Here is a 21,490-nt window from a genome sequence, read left to right as displayed (position 1 = left end):
AGCTAGTCGGCTTAGCCCAGTTAGCCAGGTTTGTCAAGCTCATGTAGCATTGCTGCCATCTGAATTGCAAACACAAATAAGAGACCAGAGTACCATAGGACCCTCCCATGACATTCAGATCCACTGTATGGGAGCATTTTGGATCCCAGCTGGTCACATCAAAAATGGGCAACGATCAGTGTGTGCTGACACAGTTCAGCTGAAGTTAGACATGTCTGTGAAAACACATAATATATGATGGCATCACCCAAATGTGTCGATTAGTGGTATAACAGAAACAACTGGAGGATGAGTGTTTCTCCCCACAGCGTTCATGCAGCCTCTCACTGCTGATCTGGTCTGCGCCAAAGCAACAATGAATGCTATAGGAGTGTTCATCTCTGTAGATCTGAAGCTTGAGCTTCACTACAGTGCCCGCATGTGTGCATGAGGTCAGTCCGCTGTGTCTGCCCTGTATAAACAAGTGCAAGCTGCAGTTTGTTAAGGTCAGAGTCTTTCGATGAAACATTTGTGTTATTTATTTTAGTTTTTTTTCTTACTGAAAATATGGCAGTATTTGATTGCATTAACTGTAGTAACTGAGGTAGGAATTATGGCCAATGCCACTGTTGAATGTTTGCATTTTTCAAAATAGATGACAAAAATGTTATTTTCTATATATATTAAATAGTTTCTTAAAGCTTATCTTTTTTCCACTTCCACTGATTTCTGTGTTTTATTTGTTTATTTTGGGCTTTGCTCTTATTTTATTGCAATTTCTGTATTCTATTCCATTTTATTCTCTTTATTTGTTCATATGAAATGGTGGTGCTGATTTGTATTCATTTTGTTTTCCTTTTCACTAATTGTGTTATTTTATTATTCATTTTGTTAATATATATATCAGAGCTTCACCTTCTCCCATTGACTCCTGTGGTGTTCACCTCTCCCCCCCCCTTCACCTCTTACCTCTCCCTACATCATTACAGTTCCTCAAAAGTAGAAATAGACTTACTCTGATAAATGGGCATACTTGGCTTACCCCTATGAATTGGTCAGTGATCAATGATTTTCAACTCCCTGCAAAACACAGTTAATGCACGTCCTGGTGGCACATGTTCAATGCATGTGTCTGTCATGTTGCCCTACATCCTAGCTACATGTTCAAAGAAAATGCTTTTTTGATAGAACACGGAAAATGTTTTTTTTTTTGTGTGTGTGTGTGTGTGTGTGTGTGTGTGTGTGTGTGTGTGTGTGTGTGTGTGTGTGTGCCTGTATGTGTGTGTTATAGACATTCTAAGATAACAGAAATTTCTAATCATGTCAGACTTCCTGTTTATTATGTCTCAACAAAGAACCATCCTCCATACTTGAACTGAAATATTGAAGACCTCCTGCTGACATTCAAATCACACTAAAGACGTCCCCTCTCACCTTTGTCACGACATCACATATTCATGACATACAAAGAGGCCATTTAGTGATCCCTCCAGGCACACTGCTCACAGTCAAAAACCACACCCACCCACTGGGAGCTGGCAGCCACCCAAACATCTTTTAAAACACTCCTTCTATAGTGCTGGTGAACATCTGGCACAATAGAAGGCTTTCCAATAATAATAGTACTGAAAAAATTGAAGATAAAAGGACCATGTTTAAGTGCAGCACCACTGATTTCTACATGTTTTAACTATTTGTTTATATGATGTCGTAGTCAAAGCAATGTGACCATTAGCGTATTTTTATATGGACTAATACTCTTTGTATCATATTGTCTTTCACTCTACACAACCAGGCCATCAGACGGCAGCAGTTGTGAATCAGTGAGCATGCACTGTAGCAGATGAGAGGACTTCAGCCAGCTGGAGGTTAAATAAATGTTAGGTCAGCTCTGAGGGCTCAGCCAGAGGCTTATGACAAGACTGCTGCAGCTCTGCTCCACTGGAAATGGCTTATTAAGACTGAATCCTCAATGCAACCTGCCTACCTGTGTGTGTGTGTGTGTGTGTGTGTGTGTGTGTGTGTGTGTGTGTGTGTGTGTGTGTGTGTGTGTGTGTGTGTGCTTCCATCCTTGATGAGGAGTGAATGCCCTTACAAAGACACAAAGGATGAAACCACTGCACATAAAAAGGGCTGATTATGACACAGACACACCCTGACAAATGATTTTTAAGATCACGGTGACTCCAGACTGGTCTGTGCTAAAGCAGGTCAGCATAAATAGAGTGTCACCATGAATGACATCAACTTGAAGTGTACAGGAGCTAAGGGTTTGAATATTTTACTACTTTGACTAAAGAAGCACTTCCTTAACTGGAACTCAATGTTGGCAGCAATCAATTTGCCAATATTTTCTTTGTCTATCTCTTAATCACTATATAATGTCAGAAAACAGTGAAAAGGACATCTTCAACCACAGTGTAAAAATCATGTATCGTAATGATATAAATGATATGAATTATCAAATTGATTATCAGAATTTAGTTACTAATTGATTAATTGACTAATTGTTTCAGCATTACTGTATAATAAAATAAATGGAAACAAATCATAAAGGTAGCATATCTTTACCGTCTGATGCTCAGCAGCTGAAAGGCTGCGGCGTCTGTGGCATGTGAGCGGGAATAAACATGCAGAAACAGGTGTATGGTTCTTTTAGAATTAAGTTTTGGGTTAGAGAGGAGAATTAGTCACAGTTTTAGGTTAGGAAATGAGCTGTCAATGGCAGGCCCTCATATGTATAGTAATACAAGAATGTGTGTGTGTGTGTGTGTGTGTGTGTGTGTGTGTGTGTGTGTGTGTGTGTGTGTGTGTGTGTGTGTGTGTGTGTGTGTGTGTGTGTGTGTCTCCAGAGGTAATGTTCCTTTGTGCCAGCCAAAATAAATGAAAGGGTATTCGGGCCTTTTCTCTCTTCATCTCCCCCACCCTCTGACCCACACTCCTCATCTTGTTTTAAATTACCTCTCCCTCTCTCTCCCTTTATCCTCCTACTCTTCGCCTTTATCTCATCTCTGTCAATCTTTTGTTCTCTTTGCCAACATGAGCTCATCAAATTTGATTGTTGTTTGTCTCCATCTAATGCAAAACTCTGCTCCGTCTCTTTTTAACTCATTTCATGTTCTATATTGCCTCATTTTTATCACTTCAGCTCCACCTTCTTTCAATTCAGCTTCCTGCCCTGTTATCACTCATCCATCCATCCATCCATCCATCCATCCATCCATCCATCCATCCATCCATCCATCCATCCTATCTTTTCATCCATGCCTCCATCACCCGCTGTGGTGATGTCAGTTCACCATGCCACCTCATTATCACATCTGGATTTCACTTTGTGCTCCTCCAACCATCAGCTCTCAAGCAACCCCCACACCCCCCTCCAACTCCTCCATCCCTCCTCCTTTTTCAACTTCCTCTTTTCTCCCGTCCTCCACCTCCATTCCTCCTCATCCAATGAGAAAACTCCCTGGTCACCAGGGCTCCTTAGCAACAGCACCACAAGGGAAAGGAGCGATGGAGGTGGGGAGGGAAGGAGGAGGGAGATATGATTGGGGAAGGGGTGGTAAGAAGGGATGAAGATGGGGAGGAGGAGGAGGAGGAGGAGGTGAATGGGTGGGCCAGTGGGAGTATGAGGATGAAGGTGTGTTTGCCATTATCAAAGCTTTGTATCTGAGGGCTGTGTGTCTGTGTGTGGATGAGAGAGAGAGAGAAGGAGAACATATAGGCCTGAAAGGGACGAAGCAAAAGTGCGATCACTGTGTTTTATCAGTGTGTGTTTGTCTGTTTTACTGCAACCAAGCTGAATTCACACAGCAAAAAAGGTTTCCTGTATATATAATCCTGAGGGCATCATTTCAAAGTGTGGCCACCAGCTGCATTGTGTATGTGTGTATGAATATGTGTGTGTGTGTGTGTGTGTATGCATCCTGGACCTGGGTCCAGAACTAGGTGCACCCAGCAGTAACAGCTCATGGTCACATTTCATCACCTGGCTTACACTCTGTCCTCATCTCTCTGTACACAACAAAGCAAAATCCCTCTCAATAAAAAGCCAGTGTTTCTATTTTATTTCCTAATATATCCAAAAAAAAAAAAAAAAAAGAAAAGACAAAACAAAACAAAACAAAACAAAACAAAACAAAACAAAAACATTCAAAGAAGAAAGTCAAAGATGGATATGAAAAACAAGCAGCTGCCTGGTAAGCTCCCAACTGAATGAGTGAATGAATAAACATGAATCTAATTTCTTCTGTCTTCTAGACAGTCTTTTAGGGGTATGTGGCATAAATTTGTCCTATTATGTCTAAACACCAGCCCAAGCAATTACTAGCCTTAGCATTTCCCTCAGATACCATAACAATAAGCTGCAGTAAGTCACATTCACTTTAACAGCTCATATGAGGTAAATATAGATAACAGGCATTACCCAAATCTCAATTTTGACAGCTTGACTGGTCTGTTGAACAAGCTGTTGATAGTCAGTGTTTTGTTTTTGATACGTGCCAGCCACCATCACAGCATAAAGCTGACAGCCAATGTGGATGAATGTTCAACCTCAGTTTGGAGCCAGCAAGACACCAAAATGATATCACATTCTGTCTTGGTCATGGAGGGCACCCTTGAAGAGATTTTTAATCTCAGTTGGATCCTGGTTAAATAAAGGTTGAAATGAATAACAAAATCACAACTTCTGCCACAATTCAATGAATAATTCAATGACAATACAATTATATGTAAGAGAATAACTTTTTGACAAACACCCTTCTGCATTTCTAAAAGCTGTTTCATAATAAAAGCCTACAGCTAGTGGGAAAATTTGTATTTTTGTGAAGCAGCAGCAGGAAATTAGCAGTGGCCTAATATAGCTTCAATATGGCCTGAATGTAAAGTGATGTCGTTTGGGGGCATTTGACAAAATTTGGTGAAAGTCAGTCTCGTCTGATTGTGTTTTTTCCTGGGAGGACTGTCTCTTCTCTACTGGAATGAGGCGGTTTGAAATCATACATCCATGACTTGGTGCTCAGTTGCTCATGATTAAAGCAGGCGATCCTGGGCCTGTGCAAAAACAGCCCAAGCCTACCCCCCCGCTGCTGAGGTCATGTGTAAGGCTTCCATTAATATGTCATTAAGAGGCTTCATGCAGGACACAACTTTTATATCAGCTTTAAAGGACAGTTCCTCTGTAAACATGGGATTCCAGGTCAAATGTAAATGTCATGTTGACTCTTCCTCAGGGACTAAACTTCAGTGACTCTATGACAGTTTTCAGTCAGTTGGGTTCCAAAATTTGGTTGGAAATTTTGGAACCCAACTGACTGAGTTGGCAAGTATTAAGGCAAGTATTAGGTCAGTGTAGATGCAAGGGTAAAAGAGGGGAGGGTGCGGGGGTTATGGGACAGAGGAATCGCACTTCCAGGTCTACCACCTGGCCCCTTGTGATCTACCATAACGCATCATTATTGATGATCTTGTACCAAGTTAGTTTCACTGTACTGCATGTGCTATGGATTCATCACTCCCTTCTCAACCATACGTTGAAAGCAGCTGTCTCTGTCTCCCCAGAGCTGGAGCTAGCCTAGGAGTGTGTTGAGGGCCTGGCTGTTGGGCTACAGCCACAGGTCTTTAGCCACAAGTCTGATTTTACTGCCAAAATATTTGATATCAGTATGAATTATGAGCTTATACAACCACTGAATCTTTTCTGGTAAGCATGGCTATGCCTGCCCCACCATCATACATGGGAACCTGACACAGACACACAACCATACACACACACACACACACACACACACACACACACACACACACACACACACACACACACACACACACACACACACACACACACACACACACGTTGTGTTTATATCACTTGTGGGGACATTACATAGACTTACATTCATTTCCTGGAGCCTTACCCTAACCCTAACCCTAACCCTAACCCTAACCACTATTTGCCTGTTCCTAATCCTGTACCTAACCTAACCTTACCTAACCCGAACCTGTCCTCAGTCTGCACCCTAAAATTTAATGATTTACATTAAGGGGACCTGCATTTTGTCCCCATAAGGGAGGTCAGTCCCCACAATGTGACTGTGTAAAAAGACACACACACACACACACACAGTTTGCAACTTAGCAGCTTTCTTGCTAGATTTAGGTGCACTAGGATGGGCGTTGCGGCACAGTAGGGGGAGGTGTCGGCATAATCAGCCGGCGGATTTGGATTTTCAGTCTATTTCGGTCCACGCCAGCGGCGTAAAAGTGCGCTGAAAGCTCACCACCCCAGAACTGGTCAACTCTGTGCGCCAGCAGCATACTGCTGGGCAAGTGGATTTTTAAACCAGCGGAGTCATGTGCCCACGTCACCAATACCTCACAGGCAGGTTTCCACAGTGTCTGGCATTCACTGCGATCAATAATTAGCAACAGCCATGATTCAATGCAACTATCTGAGTCAGCACATACAGTCAGACCTAAATTTATATATTTTGATCAGGATCTCATCTGACCACCTTGCAAGCGCGTTCAGCACGTGTAATGGTCACTCACCCTGACCGAATGTACACAGGTGAAACAGGGATGTCTGGTGATCTGTGACTCAAATTGCCTGGTGACAAACGTGTATGCCACTTTCCCCGAGTCGGCACATGACTCGTTCATCCTGACGAATTCTAGCATCCCTACAGTCTTTCAGGGGGACACCCCTCTGGATGGGTGGCTGCTAGGTGATAACGGCTATCCACTGAAAACGTGCTTAATGACGCATATATCACACCTTCAACAGCGTGGTTTTAACAGTGTTTTCAGCAGTGCTCAGTCAGTCATCGAATGCACATTTGGGGTTCTCAAAATGTGTTTTAGATGTCTGGACCAGACAGGTGCTTCATTAACACACAGCCCTCAGAGTGCATTCTTCGTGGCATGTTGCATTTTACACAACATGGCTGTACGACATGGATGACACTATGAACTCACGGAGGACACATTAAGGGACTTAAGACGGAGAGAGGCTGAACTGCATGTGCTGTGTCAACTGGAAGAGCAGCAGAGCGCACAGGAGAGGAGGGAGCGTCTCACTGCCCAGCTTTGTCATTAAGTGAGTATTTGCGGTTACATCAATTCAAAAAACATCTGACGATCAATAACTTTCCACACTGAACAGATAGACAGTATTGAAATAAATTTGGCGTGCGAGACTGGACCTCCCGGACCAGACCGTCAGTCTCCTCCTGGGAGAAGTCTGGGCGTCGGACAGTTTCCTGCGCGGGCTCAGTCATCCTCCAAACTTGCCATGCGCCTCGCCAGTGGCGTTTTTAAAGGCGAGGCGAGGAGCTGCTGTGATTGGTGAAGATTTGACTCGGCTGTGTCTAACCCACTCCACGCTTTCTCCCCTCCCTCCTTCCGAGTTGCGCCGATGGGTGGGACTGAGATGAGAAGGGGGAGGAGATGCGCCGGCAGCGCAGTCACGAAAACACCAAAGTCTGCGCTGCCAAATTGCATGTGGATCACTTCCTCTCTTTAGGGCACAGACCCAGGTGTTTCAAATGTGCATACATGCCCTGCTAGCCTATAGCTGATTTGTCATTGAGCCATAATGTCCCTTCTCGAATGTCTAATCCATAGAACATAGACTTGGCTCACTATGTCTGAAACCAACATGAAACCAATGGAGTCTAGCCTTGCAAAAATGAAAAAGTATCAGTTTAAAGAAAGAAACGTACTTTATTGATCACATCACACAGTGAGTTAGTTGCACACTACACGCCATGCTTCTCGTGAAATTGTTTTTCCGCATTTGACCCATTCTTGGACTGTCAATCCTCCGCGGCAGACCAGGAGCGGTGGGCTGCCAGCTGCCAGCTGATGCCGGTGCCAGCGCCCGGGAACCCATCTTTTTTCGTCACCATTGGTCAGGTGGTGATCTTCTTGCATGTTTTTAGTGGGGGTTATTACGGAGGAAACCCTGGGTGAACACGGGGAGAACATGCAAACTCCACACAGAAAGGCCTCCTTTTTTCCTCGAGCAGCAGCACCAGAGGCATGGTGGAGGACACGCCACCAGCGCCACAGCGGGATTTGAACCGGGGACCTTCTAGCTGTGAGGCGACAGTGTTACCACTTGAGCCACCGTGCTAATTTAATTTCATAGATTAAACAGCACTGAAATTCTGTAAAAGTAACTTGACAATAGAACAGCTGTCTGCAAACGCAATTGAGTATTTAAAGTGCAAACAGACAACTTTTCCCCCTAGTGTTTCAAAGTGGTATAATCTTTTTCCTCTTCCTCAGAGCCTAACTACCAACAACCAATCAACATCACTTTGGAAATAAGAGAAGACAGAAACATGCTCACTGAATAAGTAAAGGAAAATTGTTATAATCTTGTGGAGAAAAAAAAATTGTTTGTGAATTGCTTCGCACAAACAAACTACAGTTTTGGTTGGTGTTGCGGTGGAGGTGGAGATTGTAACTATGGTTCACTCACTTCCCATAGCATTAAACATATTACGTCATTCTAGCAGGCATCAAGCACTAATACAGACGCTGCATCTGAAATTCGTTTAAGAAGAAGAAGAATTTTCTTTATTTGTCACATTTTATACACAACATGCAGTTGAGGAGGAAACTGTACACGCCATGCATATGTGAAATTCCATCCCGCTATTTGACCCGTCCATGGTCAGTCCTTCCTCCACGGCAGACCAGGAGCGGTGGGCTGCCAGTCGACCAGCGCCCAGGGACCAGTTCCTTTTCGTCAGGTGGTGATCCTCTTGCATGTTTTTAGTGGGGGTATTTTTATGGAGGATACCCCAGGTGAACACGGGGAGAACATGCAAACTCCACACAGAAAGGCCCCTTATTTTTCCTCAAGCAGCGGGCACCAAAGGCATGGTGGAGGACACGCCCAGCGCCCACAGCGAGATTCGAACCGGGGACCTTCTAGCTGTGAGGCAAAGGTCCTCCGGTTCGAAGTTTATAAATTGCACATGGGGAATATGACTCAGGCTGAACATTTTTTTCTTAAAATGTATCTTGCAGATACATTGTAGATATTTCCAGAGATGTCTTTATTTGGGCATTAAAATGTATTGACTGTATTTTTCTGTTGATTAATGCCTAACTGCTTCCTATTTTAAATTGTGACTATGTCAGATAGATGCTCCTGTGTGTGTGCATGTGTGTGTGTGTGTGAGAGAGAGAGAGAGAGAGAGAGAGAGAGAGAGAGAGAGAGAGAGAGAGAGAGAGAGAGAGAGGCTGCAGGACAGACCAGCCAATGGCAGAATTACTTAAATTACCGTGGTAACCTCAGGCAGGTGGGCTTATGCTGGAAAATTAGGCCTGGTAGCCAAGCTTAGACACACATGCACGCACACACGCACACACACACACACACACACACACACACACACACACACACACACAGAGTTGTCCTTTCCAATTTTCCTGGCATAATTATACCATTACCAAATTTCATTTTCCTAGGTCTCTCTCCCCCTTTCCACTCTTTTTCTCCTCCTTTCTCTTGCACAGACATCTGCAAAATGACATTAAGTCCATTACCGGATGTATGTCCATCTACAGAAACACAATGGACAGAAGCCTCCCTCTCTATTCATTCATTACATCTATCCCTTCCATCTCTCCTTCACCTCCTCATGTGGAAAATACAGCTGGTCCAAAGTCAGTCTTCTATATTTTCATGCCTTCTGTCCTTTTCATTGTGCTTCTCTTCTCTCTTCTTGTCATGTTGTTGTGCCCTTTTTTAATCCTCCTTTCAGATTAGGTTTGGGGAATAGTTTACAGATAATATATACAGAACATCTGAACTTTACAATCATGAAGAACTACATTTCCTCTTTGTTTCAGTCCCCCATGTCCTTATCTGGCTTTCTCTTGACACAATACCAGTTCAGTGTGAGTATGACTGTATTTGTGTCATGTGTCTGTGTATTCGTGAAATGAAGTACATGAGTGCGCCTGTACATTTAAACACTGTGAGGAAAGCCCTCCCACCGCTCCCTGTCTTACAAATCAGCAGCACCAGCAGTTAAAATGAGTGAGAGCGTGGGCTGGAGGAGACAAAAGCTGCCCTCATAACCACCACACAGCCCTGGTGGTGTTTGTCCAGGCTTGAGTTATTGTTTTCCAGTAGTTTTCTTTCCTCCAACTGCACTAAAATGCATCAATGTGCCAATTGTGTTTCCATATGAGATGTTTGGCTTAGTGCCTGCTGGCTTAGTGTGGACAGAAAGCTAAAAACCAGATGTGTTTGCACGGTTCATGTGGTTGTAGTCTAAAACTGACATAGTGTGCAATCTCTGTCTTCTTTTCATTAGAAATGTCTCTCTCCAGATCTCTCACCCATTGAGCAGAGCTGATGCATACTGCTATGGTCAGTCAACACATCCTAATATCTAAACCACTGAATAGGTCAATTGCCAGGTTTCCCAAAATGACACATACCACAGTTGGAGAGTACCAGAAAAACCTTCATCCTCACATCATTACTGCTGTGAAACAGTAGGTTTAGACACCAAAACTACTTTTAGGTTACGTTTAGGATAGGTTTAAAATCCTGAGTTAAAATAAATATGTTACTGTTACACATGTGCTGTAACTTAAGTGCGCTACATACCTTAAAACGGTTTAACGTTTGCTTTCAGTGTCACACAGGACATAAACAGCCGTCTCGTGTTTGTTTGACCCATCAATCCACCTCACCTTCCTCTAAATGCAGATTTTCTTGCTCTTTATACTATGTCACCTGACTTCTTCCTTTGCTCACATCATGATTACTGTGGCCACTAGAGGTTGCCACCTAATACTTACTGTAAATATAGGTCGTGATAATCTACTTGCAAAGTCATCCTACGTGATCATTTTCCTGGTGAGAACGGGCTCCAGAAAAGCATAGATTATTTTACCTGAAACCTAAGACTGCAACGAGACCTAAATAATTAATACTGAGCCTGTTACTTCAGGTGATGTTCAAAAATGTAAATGGGCATTGAGCAGACTGCTGAAAAGTGGATTTGAAGTGTGGAATGTCACATGTCCACAGGAAACAGAAGTGTATCGAGAACTGTCTCCTGAAGCGCATCACACATTTCAGGAGCTGCTACAGAAACACTGACTCCTCTTCTGGCCACTGTGTGAGCCCATCTACAAAGATAGCAAGCTCAACAATGTTAAATGTAGCACTGATATACATTCTTACTAATCTACTTTGTTATATGCATGCCATGTAGCATACAGTATATCAAGCATACATCATCTCTATCCATGTGTCATATCTTGGTAAATGGGTAAATTCAAACGAGAGAGATCAAACAAAGGCTATTCCAGCAGCAGCATTTGTCATAAATTAAAGGAACCATTTCACAACTGAGTGGAGCAATGGCCAGTGGCAAGCTGAGTCCTGAAACCTAACCAATCAAGGGAGTCATTGAGTGGAATTGATATTATGGATTTATGACCCATTCTAAAAAGCGGTACACAGATGTGCTCAGAGAACTGATTTACTCTTTCATTATTTACAGGAGTAATCTTCAAGCTCCCTTACTGTGATTCTGTCTCAATCTACCATGGTGTGTCTTCTACTGCATGAGATCATCTGTGTCTTTTTAGTCATGCTGGGTCCCACTGCTCATGCTAACCTGTGTGTGTGTCTGTCCATCCATTCAGTTGGTATGCCCTAATGCATGCCTGTCATACCTAATGCAGCATACAATGCACCATTTAAAATAAACTGTTTTCCATTTCAAGCACCCATTTAATTCTTTGAGTCTTTAAATCTTCAATTGAAAACATGCAACGGCAAGTTCCAATTACTTACATATTTAATCTTCAGGTTTTTTGCAAACAGCCTCTCACTAATATTGTGAAAGCCTTACTGATAGCAAACTTGGGTATGCACTGTTTTTAAATTCCTCTTACAACTTAGGTCTTCTTATGCCTGTGTTAACATTACATCTGCTTTCATTAACAGAGTGTTAACAGAATTCCTCTGTTGCAAATAATACAAGAGATGAGAGAAGACTGGCAACGTATGGAGAAGGCAGGAATAAAAACAGTGGACTGCAATTTTGGAGATGAAAAATGTTCACGAGGACACATTTGCCCTCTGAAAATACCTACAGCAGCACACAGTCCTGGTCTGAGAGGACACACACGACCAACGACTGTCAGTTAGCACCTTTTGTTCCAGAGCATTTGTGTCTGAGTGTTAATTTTTGATTGTGTGTCATAGCTTAACAGACAGGTCTGTCCCCAGGCCTAATATCAAACACACACAGATGGATGCCTGTCACTAATGTAGGTTAAGTAATTGTCTCGTGGGCACAACATCTGTATTTCAAACTGGAATCAGGCATCTGCATCTTGACCTTCTTTAATATCTCATTCCTGTTTCTCCCTCTCACTCACCCAACTCCCCTGTTTTCCCTGATTTCCTTATTACCAGTTTGTTTTAAAATCACTGACTACATTTCCCACATGTTAGCATGAAGATTTCCTTCTGGAGAAATGCAGATTTGTCAAAACACCTTTCATAAGACAACTGGTGCAACACAAGAAAAGTGTCACAGCGCCAGACACATCACCGTCATGATTATCAAATCACACAAATCCTGTGTTCCAAATTTTGCACTTGTCTTGCCTTGAATACATCTTTTCTTACGTGGGCTATTCCTCTTGGCTGTATATTACTTCCTGATCTTTACATAACAAGCTAATGTTGTGTTGGTAATCACAGAAAAACATAATCATCAGATCACAAAAGATGATGAATGACTGAAATGATTATTAAGTGATTACCAAAGTGAAAATATTCCTACTTTAAATTGCTTTTCAACAGTAGTCACACCAGCAGGGTAAAGACCTGAAATTCAAAGCATCTTCTATTTTTTTCAAGTGAGATGGACCATCAGCACAGAGGATAATCTTCAGCAGTTTATTTCCTGCTCAACTTAACACACACAGTACTCAGACAGAGTATTTCATGACAGGAACTTGGTTTCTGCTGCATGCAATGCTTTTAGTTGAATATTCTGCTGATGAGGGCTTATCCACCACTATGTAGCTATGCACATGCACATGTATGGGAAACACATGTAAACACACACACACACACACATGCATGCACACATGCACACACACACACTCTGAGCCAACAGATTAACTGGACATGGCTGAAGAGGAGTCATCTACAGCTAAATCTCTATGGTTACATAAATGCAGTCCAAGCAGCAGCAATGGGGAAGAAATACAGAGGGGAGCAGACTGAAGACTAATGAAAAAATATGTTTATGTAATCTATTACTATATATATTCTGTTGTCATTGGTTTTATACTCAACATATAAGACATAAAAGAGTTGCATATGGTTTCATTTAAAAATAGGAAAAAAAAAAAAACAGTATAAAACATTTTCAGTATTTGTGGAACAAACTGAATTAAAAATGTGCATGAACTCTGTGCTATTGAATGTTAATTTAACTTAATTATTAATAATAAGTTCATCAACACCCAATCAAATTGCTGATATCACATCATGTGGCTTTGGACTAGACAATCCTGGAATCACATGATGCTATAATGAAGTGATAATGTAAAAGACCTTGCCAGTAGTGTTTATTATTATAAGAAGATAATTCTTTCAAGTTCAGATTGCATTAGAATTGAATTCAACAATGAATTATCCACACGAAAATATAATAATGGCTGTGGTAATGATTTACTGATATCAAAATGCAAATGCAAAACTAATGAAATTGATGTCCGTTCCTCTGCTTCCCAACAGCAACATGACTGACATCGGATACATGGCCTTGGGCATTGTTCTCTCTAGAAAAAAAGCCATGTAATGTGGGAAGATCACACAGTGACAATTTGTTCTGATCTTTTCCCTTTGGCCATGGAGAAAGGGGGAAGGGGGAGGAGAGGGGAGGATGGGTTTGTTAGTATGAAACCTCTCGACCAAATATTTTCAGTGAAAGGCCCGTCATTGTCCATTAGGGTCTCTCTCTCACTCTCTCTCTCTCTTTCTTTCTGTTTTCTGGGTGCATTAACCTCCTCTTCACAATACTCCCAAACAAAGAACGACTGTACTTGTGTGTGTGTGTGTGTGTGTGTGTGTGTGTGTGTGTGTGTGTGTGTGTGTGTGTGTGTGTGTGTGTGTGCATTCAATGCTTTGGCACTCCCACTCCTGACCGTCCACCCTTTCAGCATCCCTCAGCAAACACTTATCCACATCACAACACAGACACACACCTGCACATGAAAAAAAAACACTTGTATTAATGCAACAATCCTCCCACTTGCATATGCCACACACAGAAAACACACACACACACACACACACACACACACACACATACACACACACACTTTGACACAAAAAACATGAAAAAAAAACATGTGAAAGAGCTGTCTGAAAGATAAATGTGTGTACAGTGTTAAAATCATTCTATGTGACAAACAAACAGCGCGTTCAGACAGCTTTACGTCACTACAGCCACTTAGGCTTTTGCTGATATGTCATGTTGCCAATGTTATACAACATACAAAAAAATCATGCAACATATATAATAAATAATGTTCAATGTAGAAGGTGATAACGCTGAAATTTGAAAAGCAAGACTACAATTTGTAAGATTGGTTTTGCACATTTTTAGTGTGAAAACATGGTCTGACAGTTGATTGAACATAGGCCAGTCACTATCAGGTCAAAGAACTATAGAGAGTGTTAAGATGACAAAGGGGAGGTTGTGGCTCAGGGAGTCATCCACCTTACTCTGGGTTGGCAGTTCCATCTTTTATTATCTTGACTTCCTCTGTGTTCATGTCCTTGGCCATTTATTACTTTCATCTGCCTTACTGGCTATGTTTTTTTCTTTCATGAAACACTTGACAAAAAAAGTACTCTTAGCATTATCATTATTATATATCTGTTGAGTCTCAAATAGAAATAGAAATTGGTGGCAGGCTACAGTCATTAGGTAACAGTACAGTGAAAGACGGAAAATCACTGAATGGTCTGATACATACAGTAGCAGACATAGATGATATAACAAACTCCAGTCTGTACTGCAAAGCAGCAGAATGAGAAGCACTCAGTTGGGTCAATATGAGCTAGCTAACTTGTCAGAAGGTTAACTTCCAAAAGCAACTTCCTGTCACTGTTGTGCCAATCAAGCATACAAATATCGTACACTTACCCAGATACTGGTTAGCTAGCAAATAACTGATGGGATGTATAATTATACGCACATCACATTCTGTAGGTCTGAAGCTGTTTGTAAAGCAGCTTCAATGAAAAAAAGGGACGTCTGCACACTGCAAGCCATGAGATGTGTTCAGAGAGACATCATGTATGTGCGCGCACGCACACACACACACACACACACACACACACACACACACACACACACACACACACACACACACACACACACACACACACACACACACACACGCCTGCTCTACGATGACACTTTAAACAAAATGTTAGCATTGTCAAGTAATAAACTACTATTAAGAGTAAGAATGTAGTATGAGACAGCAGACAGTGGGGATGAGAGCTGGACGCCTCCAGTGTGGCTGACGGTAGCCACACGGCATCATAACTTGTGTGATGGTTGATATTGCGGGAAGTGAAGCTAACTATGCTACTGACCACATTGTGGGTGTCTGAGCATGAAACAGAAACTTAAATATATAAAAATGGAGACAGGCAGCCTTACAAGTAACTGTGGCCAATGAGAGAGCATGCACGCAAGACATAATCTATATTTTTCCAATCAACTGTGGCAGACAGACTAATCAGTGTGTGTGTGTGTGTGTGTGTGTGTGTGTGTGTGTGTGTGTGTGTGTGTGTATGTGTGTGTGTGTGTGTGTGTGTGCACCACTAGAAGCCTAATAGTATAGAGATCTGTAACCACATTGCATTTCTCTTCATTGTAACAGCCCGAATGAAATAGCCGATATGGAGACATTTAAAAACAAAAGGAAAAAAAAAAATAGTAGTGGAAATATCCACCATCTTTTTCCAATGAAACACTGAAATTATGAATATGTGGAAATAATGAGGAGCTACAGCACACATCTTCCACAGTAACATTAACTCTGTTAAAGCACATGCCATGCAGGAGAACTAATTCAAGACTGAATGAAAGTTTCACACCCGCATTTACTCATACACAGAGAGCAGCAGCAGTCTGAATTATTAGATTTTGAATACATTCTGCAGTTCGTGAAGAGATGGAAGCAATGACAGAAAAATGTGGGAAAAATGAGGGACAAAGGCTGTGATGCATTCAAACCCACGCTAAAGTAACAGTACACTGCATTCTGTTTGACCCACAAGGACAGTACACTACTGTCTTTGAAGTTCTCAACAAAGAAGTGTCTTTGTGAGGCTTTACAGAACACTGTCAAAATGTTGGTATATTCAGACAGTTGTTATTTGTCACATACAATTTAGAACTGCTATTTCTGTGATTTGCAAAACTGGCGATTACTGTGAATTTGACAATTTCTCATTTTTGCTTAAAAGGTGGCTAAGCTCTACTTTGACACAGCAGATAAAAGTGGAAAGCTAAGAGGAAGTTGGTTTAATCTCCCCTTCACAAACACAAACACAAACACACACACACACACACACACACACACACACCAAGTGTACAGTATATCAGTACCTCTGTCAGTGCAGCTCTTGCTTCCAGGTGTACAGTACTGCTGGGTGACTGTGTTGTATCTCCATCCCCATCAATCCTTCAGCATCCAAGAAACCAAAGAAAAAACAGCAAACACAAAGACTGAGCATCTGTCAGTGGACGGAGACACAGAGACAACAGATGGAACAGCTGTAAAAATGGAGGAAAACACTACAATCTGTCCATCTCTTTTGATTTTCTTCTTCCTCACGCGTCTAACCCTTTCTCTCTCTTTGCTCTGGATGTTCTCAGTCTGCGCTCTCTCTCTCTCTCTCTCTCTCTCTCTCTCTCTCTCTCTCTCTCTCACACACACACACACACACACACATTGATTCTCCATCTGTCACCGCCCCCTCTCCTTCATCCCTCCCACCTCATAAATTATTAATGAGCTTGAGACACACACACACACACACACACACACACACACACACACACACACACACACACACACTCCACTGCTGTCAAACACTTTCACACACGTTACAAGCTAGACACAACTGTCCCACACGCACACGCAAGTCAAATACTGTGGACATCCATTGTACGATCCACTTTTATATCTGTATGAGACCACAGAGGCATGTTTCTGCTTGATTTTTGGGACTCAATAAATAAAAACAACAACATAAAACCACAGAAATAATTCAGCTACAGGTTTGGTCAGAGATCTGTAAGAGTTTGTTGGTTTGATTTTAATACAGTATCTCTAAATATCTTTAGCAATCTTAACAATTTTACAAACCAAACTGATGGTAATTGATATTTAGATTGAAAAAAGTGTTTACAATCAAATTTTTGTGAGTGATAAATGATGATAAAATTAATGAATTCATCAAACTGCAATCCTGTATAAAATAAAGGACTTTTAGAATCAAGCTTCATTATACACTTCTTACTATTCACTACTGCCATACTTTGCTCACTGTGTGGAAGTCTGAGGAAACACATAAAACAAATACGAGGGCTCTAAGAACTGTAAATGAAACTACTTTACGTGAACCTACCATTTGTAAAAATAAAGGTTCTAATATATAGAGACTTTAAAGCAGCTCATTTCATGTATAAGGTCAAAAAGAAACTGCCACCTGTAAGTGTCCAAATATTGTTTAAACTGAGAGAAAGTCAATGTGATTTTATTGGAATCTGAATATGAAGAAACAAAGAGTGAGGTGGGCTAGTATGAACCGTTATAGCAGAGCTAAAAATGAATGGCACAGTTCGTAAGTTTAGAACAAGTTCTGAAATAATTTTACAACCATGTGTAAACATCTTGTGTAATCATTCACAGACCAAAATATTTTTTCATTTCAGTGTCAGTTTCAAAGAGCTCAAACATCCAACAACAGAAAAACTCCTTCTTATAAATTGGTTTTTAGTTATTTGTAACATGTCCACATGCAAAACTGTTGGATCCTTTTACTGTATGCCTGCAGTTGCACAGCTGGCATCATTTCCTGGTAACATGTACCTGGTAAAAGATTTGCACTTGGACTTCACTTTGAAGTATAACGTACTATAGTCAGGGGTGCCCATTTTTAGTCGGATACTCAGCTGAGTACCAGGAGTGTCTCCCTCACTGTCTTCTCCTTCTGATACCTGTGTAGTATAGTTAATGAAGGTGCACGTCCCAGTCCCCTTGAGACTCAGATTAGCTGTCTCCATCAACAGCTGGCTTTGGGTCAAATTTCTCTGTGGTCACCTTTGACAGGTGAATGTGCATCAGGGCTGAGAGACGAGTACGTGTTCTGTACTTGTTTTTATTATGTTGAGACATGAGAATCCCTTCTCACATGCTGCACTGCTCAGAGGCAGCTGAAGAGACAATTTCACCAGGAACAATCTGGATTGCGTGTATTTACTATTTGGAGCAAATCATTCAATTCAGTTCAACCTTTATTTTAACTCGGAAATACACTGAGGTAGAGACCTCATTTACAATGTAGCCGAGTAAAACAATAAAAACAAAAGCAGATAAATGAAAGCAACAACAATGAAAAAAACAGTAAAAATGTAAAAAGCATTAATCAAGTAAAACAGGAACACCTAGAAGCAAAATGTGATACAGTTAAAGATTTAAATTGCCCTATGGATAAAAATGAGGAAAGCTTTAAATGGCTCTGCGTGTTGTTCCACGTTGCAGGTGCACAATATGAAAAACTGGATTTTTCAAATTCAGTAAAGAGCTGGCACCTGCAGATCAGACACTGAGGACACTGCCAAGCATGTTCCTGCTTGCTTTAAGTACATCCATTCTTTCACAGTGGAGTCTCAAATTATAAGATGGCTTCATATTTCTGAAGAATGATGCACATCATTGTGTTGAAAAATGGTAGAGGTCTTGTATTTCTTAATTTTTGTAAGAATCAAAAACTAAAACATGCCTCCATGCCAACCATCTGATACCATGGACCTTGCTAAGTTTCAAAAAAGAGATTCCACTCTCTTCATACAACTTCTTCAGCATGGCAGTATTTTTTGCTCCATGGCAGTAGCCTGACAATGGAATCTCACAGTAAGGAACCTAGGGATCAGCTGATTTCATACAGTTCTTGAGGGTGTGTGTAGTACACTAGTTTTGGGAAAATGGTGTTGTATGTTCCGACATTGACATCAGCCCTGTCTGTGCACACAGCAACCAACCCTGTCATCCAGTCATGCGAGCCTCTATCGTGGAAGAACATCACTAGTAGTGCATCTGTTATGGCCTGTGCAGTGCAGTCAGCACCCAGCTCAGTTCAGTTAAGTCCAGGGAAGTCAAACTGTTCATTGTAAGACACAAACAACAATGGAGAGTAAATATTTTCCCGCATTCGCAGTACACAAAGGCACTTTTTCAAGCAGCTGATGTTACATATGTCAGATTTTTGTCATGCATATGTATCCGCGTACCGGTTATGTGCTACCCTTGACAAGTTTTTAAGCCTTTGTTGAAGTGTCAACAGGGAGAATCACGGTTCCACAGAAATATAAGAAGAAGGTATGGTAAGACAATTACCTGGTTCATCATTCAACTGAAAATGAATCAGTGATAATTTCAGAAATATGTCATTTATCAAACAAAAACAACAAAAGTGACATACAGCTTCACAAACATGGGGTTTGATTGCATGGTCAATGGGGTTTTGTACTGCTGGTCACAGGATAAACTATTTCATGTCACTTGACACTGTGAAGGCGATGAGCCCCTGTGTGTTTGAATCGGCTGAATTTTTTTGAGCTGCTGTGTAGCTGATAGACCTTGGTCTTGTTTTTAATCTTGCAGCCATAATAATAAAAGCTTTTTATTGTATGATTGATCTGCCAACACATGTAAATCCCCACATGTAAATGAAATCCATTAAAGCTGAAACACACACATCAGCCATGCATGAACACATTCACATGCAAAACACACACAGGTCACGAAGAAGACAGGGTCGATCATGCATGAATGTAGAGCATGCAAGCACACACACACAGATTTGTCCATGCATGCAGTGTAGGCTCGGAACCCCCCCCCCCCCCCCTCAGCTGCCGGCTATGTGAGTTTTCTCATGGATGAGACATGGCTGGAAGGAAGGTCAGTCAGAAAATAGTGTGTGTGTGTGTGTGTGTGTGTGTGTGTGTGTGTGTGTGTGTGTGTGTGTGTGTGTGTGTGTGTGTGTGTGTCTGTGTGTGTCTGTGTGTGTCTGTGTGTGTGTGTGTGTGTGTGTGTCGGTGTGTGGGTGGGTGTGTGTGAGTGTGGTGTGTGTGAGTGTGTGTGTGTGTGTGTGTGTGTGTGTGTGTGTGTGTGTGTGTGTGTGTGTGTGTGTGTGTGTGTGTGTGTGTGTGTGTGCGTGTGTGTGGGTGTGTGTGTGGGTGCGTGTGTGTGTCTGTAAGATGTGATAGAAACTAAACCCAGCAAAAGTACATGGACAGATATCAGGTAAAATGTTAGTAAACACTAGCCTTTACTGTAACACTACCAATGCACATTCAAATGAAAGCTCCTACTTGTTATTATCTGTTGTCTTCCCCAAAGTCAGATACGACGATTTATGTATCAGACTGATGAGCAGTCCATTCAAGAGTCAGGCCGGTTTTATCTAGATTTAGGGCAGAGTGTAAACCTGCCAACCCAAGGGCAGGACCTTGAAGATGTTGAATACAGTCACTGCATCCAGCTGTTGATTATAAAAAAACACTCAAGTAGAGATGTCATGTTGGCCTACAGGCAAATCTATACCACTTTGAGCAAAACATCCCCCATCCCCGCTCCATTTTACTCGTGCTTCCAGGCTTTGTGCAAGGCTATGCTAAACACACTGTGGGGCTATTTCTCAGAAATTATATTGATATTAATCCTCTTATTAATCCATTCTGGGTAAGACAGCAAGTAAATAAATTTACTAAAAAGTCAAATCATTCCTTCAAAGTAATCGCTACTTCAAAGGTAGTTGCACAACATTGTTCTGTACAGGTGACCAAGAAAGGTATCATCTTAAATAAACCTTAATTTTTTAAAGGTCATGACACTCAATTAATTACACTACAGAACAGATGAAGAGAAACCAAGAAACAAACAAAGAGATCTGCAGAGGCAGACATGTTGTTAGTTATTCTAGATTATACATTTACATGTATGTCATCTAAGAGTTACTGTAATTACCTCCGTCTGTTTATGTCAACATCCAGGTCATAAAACTCTGATACATCCAACTGGAAGTCAAATAATACTGACATGCCTGAAAAAAATACAAATGCCTGATGTCAATCCATCATTCAAGGTAATTCAGGCCAAAGGTAATGATTATAGTGTTTTGCTTTCAGTG

The 21,490-nt window shown here is 41.5% G+C and overlaps 1 protein-coding gene across 16 annotated transcripts in view; it reads right to left on the bottom strand.

Moving 5' to 3' along the window:
* Positions 1-21,490, bottom strand: part of nfasca (neurofascin homolog (chicken) a) — a 145,587-nt gene that overhangs the window by 78,249 nt on the left and 45,848 nt on the right. For 11 of the 16 annotated variants that reach the window (XM_070958901.1, XM_070958902.1, XM_070958896.1 and 8 more), the window contains exon 1: positions 16,680-16,960. The exons of 3 other annotated variants lie outside the window; for them this stretch is intronic. The gene's annotated coding sequence lies outside the window, so the exon portion shown is untranslated. Of the gene's footprint in view, positions 1-16,679; positions 16,961-21,490 lie in introns of those variants that run through there. 2 more of the 16 variants (XM_070958906.1, XM_070958894.1) reach the window with 1 other exon arrangement.

This window comes from Chaetodon trifascialis, chromosome 3, assembly GCF_039877785.1.
Source record: "Chaetodon trifascialis isolate fChaTrf1 chromosome 3, fChaTrf1.hap1, whole genome shotgun sequence".
Classification (NCBI taxonomy): domain Eukaryota; kingdom Metazoa; phylum Chordata; class Actinopteri; order Chaetodontiformes; family Chaetodontidae; genus Chaetodon; species Chaetodon trifascialis.
This window is presented reverse-complemented; position numbering and strand designations above follow the sequence as displayed.